Below are 17,971 nucleotides of genomic sequence, written 5' to 3'. Positions count from 1 at the left end.
TATTGTTACGCTCAGATTGTGCTGATCAAATTTTCTGAGTTGTCGCTTAATTTGATCTTGTTTCACCTTGCAGCCTTCAAACACTCTAGAAGTGTCCTTTCTATGGATTCTGAACCCAGACCTACAACCGTTCTCCATATCAATCATCAAAAATATTGAGGCTTTTCTGAATGTGGCAAGTGTCATTTTCATTCGTTTTTGGGTTGATGACACTTTCTGAGATGTAGTGGACATATAGTAGTATTGGGAGTTAACTATCCTCAATGCAAAAAATATAACAAAAAATGTAACACATATTTATCTACGCATTTGTATATGTATGCATACACTCACGTGAGGAGTGGATGCTAAAGGTTGTGACCAATAAAGTGCAGGTATATGAGCCCAAAGCTGAGTATGTGAAACGTATGGACAGAGAAAGGGCAGAGGAAATGGCTGGGGAGAAAATGCACGGAAAGTTCTTCAAGGATCTGCCTGATAAAGGATCATGGCAATGGCTTATAGTTGGATATCAGGCTTTAGGAATACGACTGTTAAAAAAAGTGGTTCTAGGAGAGGATGTTATTGCAGAATGCCGGCTTTGTGGCAAGGTCTCAGAGTCAATTGCGCACCTTGCAACAGTGTGTAGCGAATTAACCTAAAAAGACTACCGCAAAAGACATGATCGCATGGGTCTCCGGATATAATGGATTGGTTGATTGGTTGTTTTTGTTTTACGGCATATAAACCCTTTTCAGGTTATTTAATGCTGAATCTAAAGATTTCGAAGAAAATTTCTTACTAGAATATATTTGTTGTTTTCGGTTTCTATTTAACCCATAGTTGGGAGCCTAACAGGCACTAACACTCCAGATCAGAGTGGACTTGGAAGCAATGGCAATTAAAGGGTGGCTCCACACTCCCCAAAGCCCGCAAGCTGGAGCCTAACCACTGGATATAGTTTAAGATCATATCCAGGACCGGATATACTGGAAGATTTGCAAGACGTTTGGGGTGAAGTGTGCTGGAAAGTGGTTCGAGGCAGTGCCTTATTAAGAGAAAACAAGTGAGGAATGCAATGTACAGGTATGGTAGGACAAAAGAGTCATGACGACCAAGCAATTAGAAGATAATCGTCCGGATTTAATCGTCATTGACTAGGTCTTAAAAAAAACTTGCAAATTGTGGAATTCTCAGTACCTTGAGACGGGAACATGAAAGAGAATCGGAACGAGAAGTTCAGCAATTATGCTCCATTGGCCTTGGAGATAAGGCGTAAACACGGGCTTAAAACATAAATAATCCGTTGTTGGTATGCTAGGAGTAGTATCAAATCGTCTAGAAGGACATTTAAAAATAACACAAAAACTAGGAATTTCCAATCTTTTGGGCGACCTTCAGACCTCTGCTATTATAGGCACCACCGATATCTTTAGAAAAACACTTGATCTTTGAAGCCCCTTGTTTGGAGCTGGGATATATAGGAAGTCCTCTTCAGAGAGACGTAAGTAAACGAAATTCTTCTACTTCTATTTTTTCTTCTTCTTCTTCTTCTTCTTCTTTTTCTTCTTCTTCTTCTTATTATTATCATTATTATTATTATCTGTATTGTGTTTTTCTTTTTACAGTAACGCAAATCAGTCTTATAATAGAGCAAATCGTTATCATTACATGAAAAAATATTAATATTTTTCCATAGAAAGAAGGTAGAGAATAATTAACAGAGACCCCCTTCTAATGTTTAGAATGAACTCTTTATTGACATGGGACAAACTTTATTAACTACTCTGTTCCTACATGGTTTTCTTATTTTGCATACCAATCGTCGATTACTTTTAATCTTTTATGAAAACTTCACATACCATTAACAACAATCAAATGTTAATAAGGTTTGTTTTATAAGAACAAGCGGTGGAATATTATTTATTTTTATAAATACACTAAGAATTAAACGACGACGACAACAACAACAATCGTTGCTGATGATGATCGGATGCGCCGATAGAAAGCGCTTGAGTAGAATATGGCTGAACAACGACTTTCGGGCGCCATTTTATGCAACATGCCGACTGAAATAGAAAAGATCGCTCAGTGAATCGAAAAGATATCCAGAAAAATCGGAAAAAAAGATTAACTCTGTCGTGTTTAATCAGATGTGCTTGAATAATGACTTGCTGTCAAAATATACAAATACATATTTTTTTCTAAAGTTTAAAATTAAGAGCTTTGACCAGACATGTGAACGTCAAAATTTTGATCGATTTGCGTTAGTTCTTCTTAATGCTTATTATATTTATAAAAAAATTACTCACGTGTTGAACACTGCCGAAAATAACTGTCTTATTTGCTCATATATTACATATATGAACGTAATTACAATGTAAAACTTTATATATATATATATATATATATATATATATATATATATATATATATATATATATATATATATATACACACAAGCGGGGTGCTCTCAACTTTATCCGGACGTAAAACACGCTTAAATATGATATTTTAATTTGTCCAGAGTTCGTATATATTATTAAAGGGTCGTGATTTTACAATCAATAAAAACAAGTATTTACGTGCCACCAGCTAGAATCGAAACTAAAAGCAAAACTGCAGCATTCAAAGCTGTTGACGTTACCATTGTACCAATGTGACACGCATAAGAACTGATCAAAAATTAGAAATCAACTGAAATGAATGTACAAAACATATAACCCATTAAAATATTTTAACCCATTAAAATATTTTAATCCATTAAAATATTTTACCCCATTAAAATATTTTAATCCATTAAAATATTTTAACCGGCTTAAGATGAATGAAAGACCGGTCCATAAAAATCCAAACATTTCAGGCCTCTAGCGACGCTCTGTAACTTTTAGTTTCGGGGGAGATAGAGTTTTGAAATATGGAGATAGACAAAAAGACATGTAGCATTTCATATATTACATATCGAGTATATTTCGGCAGCATGTTTTAGTTGAGGCAAATGTTATTAAAAGCACAATAATTTTTTGTTTGATTAATTTTGTTTTTTACGTTTTCCAAATCTCCGGATTTTTTTTTTTATATTTTCATCAAGTTGAATCCGTATGTTTGCTTTTGCATAGCGAGAGCTTTCGACTGGAAAATTTTCGTCACCATCAGGCTGATTATGTCATTTACACACGTAACCATGACAAAATATACCAATTCAAACACATGTTATACCAAAAGTATTAAAAAAAACCCCGTAATTTTAAGAACATAAATGACATACTCTGCTTGTAGGTGACGGTAATGCACATGAATCCAACTTATACTTGTATAAAAATACAAAAAGAAAAATTCGGAGAATAGAAAACGTAAAAAAGAAAATAATCAAACAAAAAACTGTAGTTTTATGTGTGTGTGTGTATATATATATATATATATATATATATATATATATATATATATGCATATATATTTGTGTGTATATATGTATATATATATATAGTAATTTATAAAATGTATATATATATAAGCCTGAAGTATCCTAAAGTGTCTGAAACGCGTAATATTCAGTGTAGCTTAATCGCCATATACATTTTATAACTTACTATCTAGCTCTACCTACGTATTGAGCACTTTTGAAGTAAACACTTAAAGCTTACGCATAAATCTATACTTTCGTATATTAATTTTATGTGAGTAAATTAAGTAGTTATATATATATATATATATATATATATATATATATATATATATATATATATATAAAAGTGAAAGTGTCTGTGTGTGTGTCTCTCTGTGTCTGTCTGTGTACATTTCCCTACGCAATAACTCTGTTAATTTTCAGTCTACAGACTCGACATTTGATATACAGGGTACTGAGATTTGGGAAAATATTTGTAATCCGCTTCCGGCCAGAAATTTGGCTGTTATGGGGTCAAAGTTCAACGATTTTACCTTTGAGAATTCTACCAAACTCTCCCGACAATTTTAGGTCTAAACACTTGAAATTTTAGATATAGGTTCCTTGGACATGGATCCAACTTAATAACTTGATTTGAGCCGAAAACAATAAATGTTGAGGGGTCATAATACGGATCAAATTAAAAGAAAATGACATCTGCGGTCTCTACCAAATTACTCAGACAATTTCTGGTCTAAACATTTGAAATTTTACATAAAGGGTATTCAGAGATAAGGCAAGCTTTTTAATCAGTTTGGGTCGAAAATTTGAGCTACTAATATATACATGTATGTATGCATGTTTACATGTCTGCCTAAAACTTTTGACAGAGGCGGCGGGTTTTCACAAGATCAGTATAGTTTTGAAGCTCAACCCCTCAGACGACAAATACCGAAAAATTGGCTAAAACATTAATTTCTTCACCCTCAACTGGACACTTTTCAACAGAGAGGGGTCACCTTTCTGGCCGATATTTTCGAAAGTCATCCCCTCTTTTCGTATGTCTAGCCTTAATTTAAACCTACCTCACTTCTGGTTTGGCGGTGGTCGTAACAGCCAAGGCGTCAGTTTTCTCCCGTTCATTTCCTCCTTTGCAGTACGGGTTCGAGCCTGTCTTCCTACTACCACTTTTTTGTCTTTTTGCTCAACACACACCTCAAACACCCAGGCAACGCCGGGCACCCATGCTAGTATATGTATATATATAAGAAAATTCATCGATATCTTCGGATTTTCTTTTGTGAAAATACATTGGCAACTCACTAAGCGTTGCTTAAGAAAGCAAATGATATTTTTGTTATCTTTAGCCCAATTTCCTTAATTTCTGTTGTTTCTGTGACGCCGAAAATATCGATGGATAATCAAACCAACGTATAGTACTTTTTTGGAAAAAAATATTTTCTATCAAATAGCATACATATATACAACAAAGCTAGACGTAAACATCTATACATACGTAACGATCTATTATTGATATATTTCTTCTAACATTACATAAAATAAATATACGCAAGTAGATTTACATTAATCCCAGTAGATGATCCGCTGTTGCAAATGCAGAAATATCGAACTCGATATGTAACCATATTTTTCGAAATAAACCAAAGAGGAAGCAAATCGCATACCTTTTTATTGATTAAGAATATGAACTCTTAATATTTTAGGGCATCGATTAAGCTTACGAAAATATTAGTGCGATCCAGTCTTGTGTGTAATAAAAAATTAAATCAATAGTAGCAAGTTTATTCATCTATCTAATCATATGAATCCAATATTTGAATACTAATGGATTAAATCTACTGTGAGAGCTATGGACGAAAGATAGATACGTATATTGTGTTGTCTTTTTTTTACATGTAGGTCACCACTTATCAAGGCCCGGAGGTCACTCAGAGATAACGGTTATTGTGTGTACAGTAATCAATGAGATAGTATTGTAGTATTGTAGTAATCATTAGTATTGGAGATTTGATAGAGTGTCTTACTTAAGAGGGCAGTTTGTCAGGAATTTGTTTTTGTTGGACTTGAAGACATCAAAGATATAGTCAGGTGGGAAACAGGCAAAACAGGGGAGAGTTCCACAGTCGTGCACTTCTGAGAAAGAAGCTCTGCTCATGGAATCTACGTTTTGATTTAGGCACTGATAAAGAGTGGGGAAAATTATTGACAGTAGTTTAAGCCAGACAGGTGTTTTTCGTGAAAGATTGGCGAGGGGGAACGAGAGATTGGGAATGACGATAAAACAAAGACGGGCTCGCAACGTCTCTTCTGTGGGAGAGAGGCTGTAGGGAAGAGAAAAGGGCATCCTCTACTAAGCTACGAAGTCTATTTTGTACTCTGTCAAGGCAGGATAGACTGTTTTTAGCAGTTCCTGTCCAGATGTTGCAGCAGTACTCCATCCTTGGACGTAGTTGGCTTTTATACAGATAGAGAATTGCATCATTAGTGAGATATCTTCTGGAGCGGTAGAAGGACTCCACCATTTTCCCAGCGTCCTTGGCAACAGACCTGATGTACGTGTTCCATTTCGGATCAGGAGTAAAGGTCAAACCCAAAAGCTTGTCAAAACATGGAGCATCCCCCAAGACGAGAGCCATCCATTTCAATTGATGCCAGATGGGGATCAGAGCGTTGATGATGTAAAGATAGAAGCTCGGTTTTGGATGCATTAAAAGTAACCAGTCACCTCTTCCCCCACTGTACCATTCGCTCAAGATCAGAAGAGAGAGAATTAGAGAGAATCTTGTCATTTACGGCCTTTGATGTGTTGCCATAGATGGTCGTGTCAAACTGTAATTGTATATATATATATATATATATATATATTTATATATATATATATATATATATATATAACTACTTGATTTACTCACATAAAATTAATATACGAAAGTATAGATTTTTGCGTAAACTTTAACTATTTACTTTAAAAGTGATCAATACGTAGGTAGAGCTAGTTAGTAATTTATAAAATATATATGGCGATTAAGCTACACTGAATATTCCGCGTTTCATCCACTCTAGGACTCTTCAGGCTTATGCGCGAATTCTGAGGTTGTTTATCGTTTTTAAAACGAAATATTCAGTGTAGCTTAATCGCCATATATATTTTATAAATATTTTATAAATATATTATAAATTACTATATATATATATATATATATATATATATATATATATATATATATATATATGTCCATTCCATTATTATCACATGACTTGGGGTACTTATACAGTTTACAACCCGATCTCTGTAAACTTCGTGAACTGTTATCTACATCTCCCTGCAATTTACGTAAGTAACCAAAAGATTCCGAAACGATTTACCAATCAGCTGCCAGAAGACAAGTTTTAATAGTAGCTTGAAACTATCAAAGTAAAACATTGAATCCGAAAATGACTTTCAAAAACGCTATTTTTTTTATTTAATCTTCACCTCAAACAAGACAAGTGCCACTTAGAAGTAGGGACAACTATAGTAGACAATTAGCGGGGGCATTATGAAGGGAGATGAGTAGAAAGATATTTGTTCACATTACACTTAAAATTCTGCATATAAGTACAGTTGAGAAAGCAGTATCCCGGAAGGGAGTTCTAAAGACTTGCAGTTCTGGGGAAGAAACTATTGGAGTAAAAGGCTTTCTTACGCCTAGGGATCTCTACTGTAAAGGGGTAGAACTTAGTTGCTTCTCAGGTTTGTCGGGGGTAGTCACGTCGAGGAGGTACAAGTGCTTGCAGTTCATCAGAGCAGCCACCATTAAAGTATTTGTAGAATAGGCAAAGGGATGCAACATTTCATCGATGGGACAGATGCTGTAGCTTAGATGACAGTTCAGGACCTATCATGTTGGCGGCTCTCTTTTGAACCCTGTCCAGGAGTGAGAGACAAGCAGCAGATGTACCAGCCCAAATATGACAGCAATACTCCATACATGGGCGCATGGTGGCCTTGTAGAGGCACAGGATACTTTCAGGCGTAAGTAATTTTATGGCACGGTAGAGAGAGCCCACATTCTTTGCCTTGGCAATGCTCTCGATGCATATATTCCAGTTCATGTTCCCTGTAAACAGGCCGAAGAGTTTAAAGGAAGTACTTTCAGGTAGTGTATTCTTAGCCATTGCTATTGGTGGTAGAGAAGGTTTATTGTAGTTATTGAAGGAAACAAGCTTAGTCTTGGCAGCATTGTCCCCATTCCACTACTGACTGGAGGTCATCCTCTAGTGATTCTGCGATTTCCTTAGATATGTGTTCATTTGTTTTCCCCTCATGCCTGTTATAGAGGGTGGTGTCATCGGTAAATATACACATCTCCGAAACAATTTTATCAGGGAGGTAATTTATGAATGTCAGGAAGAATAAAGGTCCAAAGATAGACCCCTGACGTACTCCCGCATTTATATCATATTGTTTAGATGTACGACCGTCGAGAAAAACTTGTATTTTTCTCTTACTTAAGAAGGATTTAATTACATTAGGTATTTTTCCAATGATACCATATGATTTAATTTTCCTTAGAAGACCATCGTGCCATACCCTGTCAAAACCTTAGATATATCAAGAGCTACCGCTGTACCCTAACCTGTTTTGTCCAGTGAACGGTATATACGTTCAGAGACTACACTTAAGATATCTGCTGTTGAACGAGCTTGCCTGTTTGTCGGCCAGGAGCTTAGCAGCTGTTAGGTGTTGGACTAGGGCTGATTAACTAAGGACTCAAATATTTTGGCGAAAAGTGGGAGGAGGCTAATGGGGCGATAATTTAGTGGATCAGTTCTTTCATCAGAATTCTTGAAGACTGGTAGCATAAAAGCGGTTTTCCAGTAGTCGAAAGCAAGATTCGTTAAGGCATTTATTGTAAAGTTTGGAGAGAACTGGAGCAATCTCAGCAGAGCATTTTTTTATTAGCACAGCCGGGATGAGGTCTGGTCCACATGCTTTTGAGGTGTCTAGGTTTTTTTATGATCCCATGCACCTGAGAAGAGGTGATTTTCAAATCATCTAGTGTGGCGTTTGTCCGCAAAGGAAAGTCGGGGAAGGAGTGGTGTGCCAGGTTCAGTGTGGAGTTTAAAGTAAACCGACTGGCGAGCAGATTTGCCTTGTCGGTTGCCGTGCAAACAACCTCATGATTGTTTGATAGTGGGGGGAATCGTTACTGTCCATTGTTTACTACACTGTTGTAAATTTTCCAAAAATCACGGGTTTTTAATTTCTGTGCTTCAATGCGTTTCCTGGTGGTTTCAGCGTAATCTGTCTTAGCTGTCTCTATTACTCTCTTACAATTGTTTCTGGCTTCTATATACTTCTGTCTGTTTGAACTGTACTTATGTCGGTTGAATCTGCGGAACGCATGCTGCCTTTGAGCAATAGCAGCTGCACAAGCAGAGGTAAACCACTGAAGAGAGTGGGGTTTGCTATAGAATTGCCGTGTGGGAACATGTGCCTCAATCGCAGTTTTTAACCATTCAGTGGTCTCATTTGCACACTGTTCAGCTGGGAGAGAAAATATATTTTTCCATAGGGCATCTCTGATAAGTTCCCTGATGGCTTCCCAGTCGGCCTTCAACGTGACCTTTTGCCCGTGTTAAATATGTCTCTCTAAATAGAAAGGCATGTGGAATGGTCTGGAACGAACGCCATGTTTCTAATTATTCGTCTGACGGCCTTCACCTCGGCATCTTTTGGCTCCTTACGTTACCTATCGAAAAATACCGACGAGAGATTGCCGATGATTGGCTTGCATACTGATAAGTACGTGTTTATACTTACAAGTCCGCGTTTGTTTGTCGTTCAGACATGTGCACTGAGGAGGAACCGGTGAGCACAAAATATTAACGATGAAAACATCGCTGCGCTGAGACATTAATAGGTTTTTATTTGTCCTCACGCACAAGTTGATACGTTAAAGCGAAGTGATTTAGAAATCATACTAGCAAGAGGATATCAGAAGAGTGGCTGCGAGTTTACACAAATAATTGTCAAAACGATATTTCTAACGTAAGTTTAGAGAACCAAAATAAGAAGAAAAATAAACAATTATATGAAAACTTAAAAACTAAGTATCAGAATATTATGGTCATCATCATCATTCTCCTCATCATCATATCTTATGAATCGGAAGATTGTGGAAATCATTCAGAATTCTTTTTAGGATAACATCGGATATTATGGGAGGGATCGCGTAAAGGTTGCCAATATACCTAATTGAAAGTAATTTGTTGTGGAACGAAATGGATTCGAACGTAAAACATCTAGGTCGCCAGCATTGTTAATCCCAAACGAGTTTGTTCTCTTTCTTAATAATTGTTGCAACTATTGTTATTAATGCATTTTTTGTACTAAAGAATCACTACATATCAAGATCTAAAACACTCGAGGATTATAGTTATTTCAGGTACACGGGCAGACAACACAATTATAATTGACAATTATGGTAGAAGTTTGTTAGAATTTAATTATTTATCAAAACGGATTAACATTTTTACATAAGCAACAATGTTGTAGTCCGTTGGGAACAGCCTTGCGATATTGTATCTCAAAGACGGGTATTTCTATAAAATAAATTCTGCTCAAGGAAGTTTCATTTACTTTTAAGCATAGAGAGTGAGTGAGTGAGTGAGTGTGTGTGTGTGAGAAAGAGAGAGAGAGAGAGAGAGAGAGAGAGAGAGAGAGAGAGATTATTACCAATGATTATAGCGAGACGAGATTTTGTTGTGAATATATTTCCAAGCATGGATTAACTCGCAGCCAACTCGTGAAAATAAGGATGGAATAGAAGAAGACGATCTACGGTTCTTCTGCAAAAAAGTGGTAACATGGAGGAGAAGCGGATTTTATACCCTATCAAAGCAGAAAAGTGATTATTCGAGGAGCACTTCCCCAACTATGGCAACAGTACATCTTATGAAATGTTTAGCATATCTTACACAGGTAAGAATGATATCTTCCGAGGCGGTAGAATTATCCAACCATTTTTCCTCCGACCTTGGGAACTGATTTGATACATCTCTTCTATTTCAGGTCAGGGATAAAGCGCAGTCCTAGAATCTTGCCAAAACAAAAGGAAACTTCCGAAAAGAGAGCAGTAGTTTAATCTAATTGAGGCCTAGTGGAGGATCAGAGCATTTGGTGATTAAAAGAGAGAAATTTGATTTTGGATGCATTAAAAATTAGCAGCAACGTTGCATAACGTGCTTATGTTTGGACTAGAGCGAAGACAGATTTGGATGAAGTTTTGTCATAGATAATTGTGTAGCCGCGTAAACATTGATGCATGATCTTAGAATGTGATTTGGTAGATAGTTAATACATTATTAATTAATCACTATTACGTCTATTACATTATTAATTAATCACTATTACGTCTATTACATTATTAATTAATCACTATTACGTCTATTACATTATTAATTAATCACTGTTATGTCTATTAATTACATGCTTTCATTGTATTATCTTTTAATGGCAAATCCAGTTTGATAAACTTCCAAACAAGCACATGAAAGAACGCAGAGAGAGGAATAAATAAACTATCAACGATTGCAACGGTAATAAAACATATCGAAAATGCTTAAAAAATCCTATAATATACAGATAACAAACCAATATTCAATGAATACCCAACCTGCGTGTAAAGTGGACATTTTCTAATTCGTATGTAACATAATTTGGGCTATGTCTGTGTTAAAACATTTACCAGAAACGAATAAATGACAGTATCAGTCAACTATCTACAAAAATATTCGTAACAAGCAAATAAAACCCAACATTTGAGAAATATTTGTCAAATACGGTGCCATGCTAAAGTCGACCCTGTCAGATCTCAGGATACTTGTGTGTCGAAATTATACTATTCTCAAACCAATTTGAATATGTGTAATATTTGGATCATCGGACTACTATTCTCCTCTTGAGTATGATTTTCACAACGTTTCTGTCGATGTAACCTCCGACCTTCTTCAGGTGTATCTTGATTAACTCCAAAATATTTCTCTCGAACTCGGGAATTTGTCCGTGGTCCAGTAGCACAGTGGTTAGAGTACTAGGAAAAATCAATCGTAAAAGTGATATTCACCTGAAGGTTGAAGGTTCAATTCTCAGTGTGGGCGATCGAAAAATACCATTTCGAATTACTTAGGACCTCTATCCAGTCATGGCTCACGGAACAAGAGCATGCTAACCCCGTGAAGTAAATAATAAATTCCGTCCCAAATTCCGTCGATATTCGCGAGTTCGGCAGAAACATTTCCGCGTTCGACAAAATATACCTGAAAAAGGTCGGAGGTTACATCGAGCGAAACGTTGTGAAAATCACACTCAAGATTAGAATCCAAATAATACGAATAACCAATCTTCATCTCAAAATTCATAGACGTCAAATTTAAATGTATATCATCAATCAAACAAATATAGGTGAAAGCAATTGTAACTCGATTCCTTTGATGAAGGAGTTCCATCTCTTGCCAATTTGTTTAAGCAGATGGTCAATCCAAGACCTTCGGGTAGACACAACGATTTCGTATTGGCTTTGGCAGAAAAAAAAACGTGCTGTTAAATCAACGTAAAAAAAAAGAAAGAAATATAAACAACAATATGTCTAACTGTAACAGCGAACAATATCAGCCACTATTTCTGTGATCAGTCGCCATGTTGATGATCGGAAACGAGTTTCGTAAAGAAAGTTTGGATTAATGTCCACACCGAGCGACAAGAAAAGCGCATGCGCACGGACAGGGAGAGAGGAAAAATAAATGATCGTCTCGCGTAGATAAATCTCTTTTCTTATTCTTCCTTTATCTCCGCCTTTGTTACCGGAAACCGATGAAAGGAACGAGAATCTACAATCATGGCTGAATTGAACGAAGAGCAAGAATACAGACCAGGTCATTACCGTAGAACGGAAAAACAACATTATGGAGATGCCGGAGGCTCAGTGGTTAACGACACGGAATGCTTAGCCGAGTATTCGAAGTTCGGATCCAGTTCGATTTACAGAAGCACTACCACTATATAAATTCGCAAGCGGACCCGTTACCTTATTCAATCCAAAAATGCAAATATAGCCCGCTGGAAATTTTTATGTATATATATATATATATATATATATATATATATATATATATATATATATATATATATATTTCTGTATTTTTCTTATTATATATCAATCCTTATACAATAAGCTTAATGTGATTACAGAGCAATATATAGAATAAATGGCAAACATTTATATTCTAAAATTCATGCTGTTGAAATCTTATAGTTTATTCCTTTAATTCAGTTGATTTATACAATTCTTGACAGTATCTGTTTCGTAGCGCAAAATCAGTCACTTAATTATTATATCAATCAGTGAATCTCTTATGCCCTTAACACATCAGAAGAAAGAACAACAATCAATTCGTCAATAGGAATTAAAATGTGATTTGACATGATTAAAATCCGAAAATTGGAATAGCAGCTTCAGTTACCTTTATATATATATATACTAGCATTTCAGCCCGGCGTTCTCGGGTGTTTGAATGTGCCTGTTGTATATATTGGGTATATATTGGGGTGGATACAATATTTAATAATGGCCGAATAAAGACCAATTAAGATGATAGATTTAAAAAAATAAAAAATGAAAAAGGTCTACCTAACCGGGTTACGATTAAAAAAATCGTCCATGAATATGGCGGAGGAGACAAAAATTAATAAAGAAAAAAATAACTAAATGTGTAAACGGTGGATAAAATACATAGAAATCACATTAAGGCCTAAAAGATTTTCTTTTTGTTTGCAAAGAGAAGGTTTCAAGGATTTTTAAATTGAAAGGCGAGTGCGACCTGCATAAGATCGTGAACATGTCCGCACTAAAGTTCGTGACACAAGCCCGGTTATTTATGAGGTGGTCGCAAATGGCGAACTCGTATGTATTATTCGGAACGTCAGAGGGTGAAAATATTGCATAACGAATCTTTGATGGTACGTTTTGTTTTTAGCGAAACTCCAATCTTTGCGATGTCTGCCCAACGTAGTGCGCATTGCAACTACATTTAAATAAATAAATAATAGAATTATTATAGTGGAGGGAGAACATCTTTGCGAATGGACGACAACATAGATTTAGTTAAAAAGACAAAGACTGGATTCGACGCAAAATAACACCGTTGTACATACAGATATTTGTTTGGCCCATCGGTTACTGATATTAACAATCCAAAGTAGACTAAGGTACACAGAACATTTATTGACTAAAGTTTCTTTAGATTTATAAAAATGAGAAAACTTTCTTATTAATAGTAGATTAAACAATGTCTAAGGGGTATTCATTGTTGCAAAGGGTCTTATTTATGAATTTAAAGTCATCATCCAGATTTGCCTTTGAACAAATCATTAAAGTCCTATGTGTTAGGGGTTTAATTGAATTAAATTTTGGATTTGTAGGTCAAAATGTGTTCCATCGTGTATTGAGGCTAGTAAATGTTGGTTTACTATAGACGGAAGTAAGAAAACCCGAAGAAGCCTTGAAAAGAAGAACATCTAAAAACAGAAGCGTAGAATTTGCTTCTTTGTCTACTGCAAACTTAAGAGCTGGATGAACGTTATTAAGAGGCGTAAAAAATCGTCCGCTTTCGTCTCGTTCTTGAATAGCTAAAAGGTGTCGTCAACGTAATAAGAGTAAAGGTCTGGTTTATGGAAACCAGATAATAGACCGTCTTCGTGATAACCTACAAAAATATTAGCCAAAGATGGTCTCAGTAGAAAATCCACTCATACAATATCTATCTAAAGAGACTAGTCGCTAAAACTTTAGGGAACGCTATCGGTTATTAGAAAACTTTATTGTTATCCATAAGGTACGAAACACAGCATCTTCATCTACAAAAGTTTACTTCGAACAAACGTCAGTATCATTTTCTCTTAAGGTTAAACACAATAATATCAGCAACCTTCCTCTTGTTTTTTGAGTGTCGTTATTTTGGGATTATTTAGCGTGTCTCTAGTTCAAAATGGTATAAATGAATATGCGTAATGTTGGTGTCAAACGACAGACGTTTCCCGATTTTATTAAAATGTTTCTCATGTGAAAACTGAGGGTCTCTGATTATGTAGACCATATTTACAATTCTCTTCTCTATAGTACCATGCTCCCAGAACGATGCGTTTTTCTAAGTGAGTATTATTACACATAAATTATTACACATAAATTATTACACGTAAATACCGATTTCTAAAATACGAGGCCATAGATGGGATTGACTTCCCAGATCATATCAACGTATCTCAAGTCAGATTCCCAGATAAAGTCATGATTACAGATCAAATCAGCGCCCCGGATCAAAGCAAAGTCCTAAATCATGTCGGAGTGCCAGATAAAGTGACATTTCCAAGTCGGGGCACAAGATCGATTCGTCGTCCCAGATCAAATCGACATCCCAGATCAAACCAATGTCGCAGATTTCGTCAGAGTCTCAGATTACGCCTATGTAGCAAATCAAGATGTTATTGACATTCAACTTCAGTTTAAGTGAAATGAATTTACGAAGTATAAAAATTTACCCGAAAATGATATTTTCACGTCTCGCGTTTTACAAAATGAAGACCTGTTAGTTTCTTAAATTAACAAAAGCTAAACCGAAACCAATGATTCGGTAAATTATAAAACACAAAACATGTCAACTCTGTACTATACGAGCGTAATAAAGAATTATGTTTGACATTTATCAAGGCTAGTTTTATATGCAGACATCTATCACTTTTTTATATGTGGATAGAAAAGTCAATTGTACACTGAATATAATTCATTAAAACAGTGATAGCTATATTAAGTTAAAGTGTGAACGAGATATGTTCCAATTAGTTAAGTTCAATAACGCGGCGCATACAAGTGTCATCTGTCTTAAAAGAAAATTACTCCCACTTTTGAGAGCATCCGAAACCTATACTCGAACGAACGTGTTATTAACATTAATGAAAATTGACAATATTTGTTCTTTGTTATTGCTCCGGTTGTACTGAAGTAAAGAAAAAAATATAGTTATATGACCTTAATTAACGAAACGTTCTTGTAACAATTCAAGTTCGCATGAATTGAGAATTATGAACACTAACATCATGGTGTGACGCATTCTTCTAAAGGGTGTTGGTCAGTTCTTGTTGCTAAAAGGGAAGGCATAGCCACCTGAACAATACCTCACCTTCAATGCAGTTTTGTTATTCTTTGTTCACTGCTCTTATATCAGGTAAGATACATTGTTTCTGTCAACGGAAAGGGTTAGGAAACCGAACAAAATCGAATATCTACTTCCGTCTGTTCGCCTTTTGTAGTAAGTAGTTGTCCTTCAACCGCTAATAGAACCGTCCATTGTGGAATGAAAGTAGTTTTTTCTGTATACACATTGTAATATAATCATGTCTGACAATAGCTACATCTTATTTGGCACAAACGCGAAAAATAGACTTTTCGCCCTCCATACAGAAACGCAGATAATAGAAAGGTGACTTTTCACAGATATTATAACGTCACGACACAATAACGAATCGTGAAGAAGAGGCAAGTGGGGTTTGAGTGCGTAAATTTAGCTTGTCCACTCTTCTAATGTATCGCATTTGATAGGAAGACTTTCCATTGATTTTTGCTGCTGCTGCTGTTGTTAATGCACGCAAGACTTCAAATAGACACGGTGCTTGATTCCGGAATTGTCATTTTATGGCTCGGTATCAACTCAGGTATTTATAAAACAAAGAAAAAAAAACAGTTCTATTTCTATAGCGACAAACGCATGAGGAACAAAGCGTAGAGCGATAGAATGTAGACACAGTATTATAACACACAAACTCACTGACAAGCACACCAATATAGATACGCATATAGATATATATAAGTTAAGTGCTTTCAAATCATGTACGTGATAAAAGGTTGTATTTGAGAAATGTTTGTTTTTGCATATAAATTTACGGAGGCAAACACCCTTCAAATTTTATAATGCATTTCGATTTACCAAAGGTTTATCATATAGTAACTTGACATGTTTATTTTGTATGAAACTTACTGTAATAATTATTCGAAATACATTGTTCTAATGAGAGATAGCATTCCAAAATTTTCTCATTCATTACATGACATTAAATAAACATTGCATCAAAACATACGTAAACAGTGAGATGCATTATCTTTAATCGGAACTTGAATTTTGGAATATGTTCGCACGCATATATATATATATATATATATATATATATATATATATATATATATATATATGCGTGTGTCAGTGTGTGTGTGTTTGTGTGTGTGTGTACGCGTTTAACATATACTGTATTTTAGGGAAGAGTTCATGGCATATTAAACCACGCTGATGAACCATAGGAATCGTTGACAGCTATGTTACATATATATATATATATATATATATATATATATATATATATATATATATATATATATATATATATGTATATGTATATATATATATGTATATATATATATATATAATTATTTTTAATACCTACAGACACTAGTGTTTCATCCGGTCGGAAATCATTAATGCATGGAGTAACGATTACCGTCAGTCGAGGTATATGAGCGGATCCAGGAAGCCACGTCTGACTTCATTAGCTAGGGAATACCCCTTCAGCCGGCATGAGCCGCGGCGAGAATTTAGTTGAAATTAACGTTATGAAGTGTAAATATAATTTAAGTAGGTCAGAAGTGATCAAATAATTTTAACATTTCGATCTACGCATATATATATATATATATATATATATATATATATAAATATATATATATATATATATATATAAATATATATATAAGTTTAATGGTAAAAGTTAAATTCTGAAAATCAGAATATAAACAGATATATATTCGAGTTAAGAATTTATTGTTTGATACAAGGAATATATACATGGGAGTTATGTTTATTTCCTTAATCCATGGATTTTCAGTAATGGCTATATCATCAGAGGAAATGAAATGCGGTTAGCAAAATGTTCAGCTGTGAATAAACCGTGTTTTACTTTTCAGCACATATATTAAAAAATTTATTTGAATGATGAATAATAGTTATAGGAAAAGGAATCTCATACAACCTAGGCAGTCCATTATCTGAATGAATTCAATATTTTCCGGGGTATTACTACCAGGTCGGAGGAATACTTGTCCAGGGGAGAAGCCAGCAGTCTGATATATCAGGACTATTTGGATGTTCCATACTGTTATTCCGAAGGGTATCCGAAGTGGTCGTTTTCGTCGGCGATTTAAAGATGTGTTGGTAGATGAGATCCAAAATCCTTGCAGGTGTGGAGACAGTTTATCAAAAATTGAATCAATGTTCCATTCCATAGCATATATTTCCGTCGGTGATGAAATTTGTACGTTGAGTCATATATGCATATCTCGGGTGCAGGAGTTTTCGAAAATTAGCAGGCCTTGGATTGATAAATGGTCAGAAAGATGTTTTTCCATCCGATGCGTTATAATGTTAGGATAATAATGTTAGGATCACCCTGAAAGTATTACCTTAATGTAATATCTAACAGGATATATTACTTGATCTTTA

At 35.2% G+C, this 17,971-nt stretch overlaps 1 protein-coding gene across 1 annotated transcript in view; it reads right to left on the bottom strand.

Annotated features, from left to right (window-relative positions):
* Window positions 1-17,971, bottom strand: part of LOC145241391 (voltage-dependent calcium channel type A subunit alpha-1-like) — a 1,447,749-nt gene that overhangs the window by 1,200,174 nt on the left and 229,604 nt on the right. The gene's annotated exons all lie outside the window — the stretch shown is intronic.

The sequence above is a fragment of the Euprymna scolopes genome, chromosome 20 (genome assembly GCF_053919585.1).
Source record: "Euprymna scolopes isolate OS-2025 chromosome 20, ASM5391958v1, whole genome shotgun sequence".
In the NCBI taxonomy this organism is placed as follows: Eukaryota; Metazoa; Mollusca; class Cephalopoda; order Sepiida; family Sepiolidae; genus Euprymna; species Euprymna scolopes.
The sequence above is the reverse complement of the archived record's forward strand: the minus strand, read 5'-3'. Positions and strand labels throughout refer to the sequence as shown.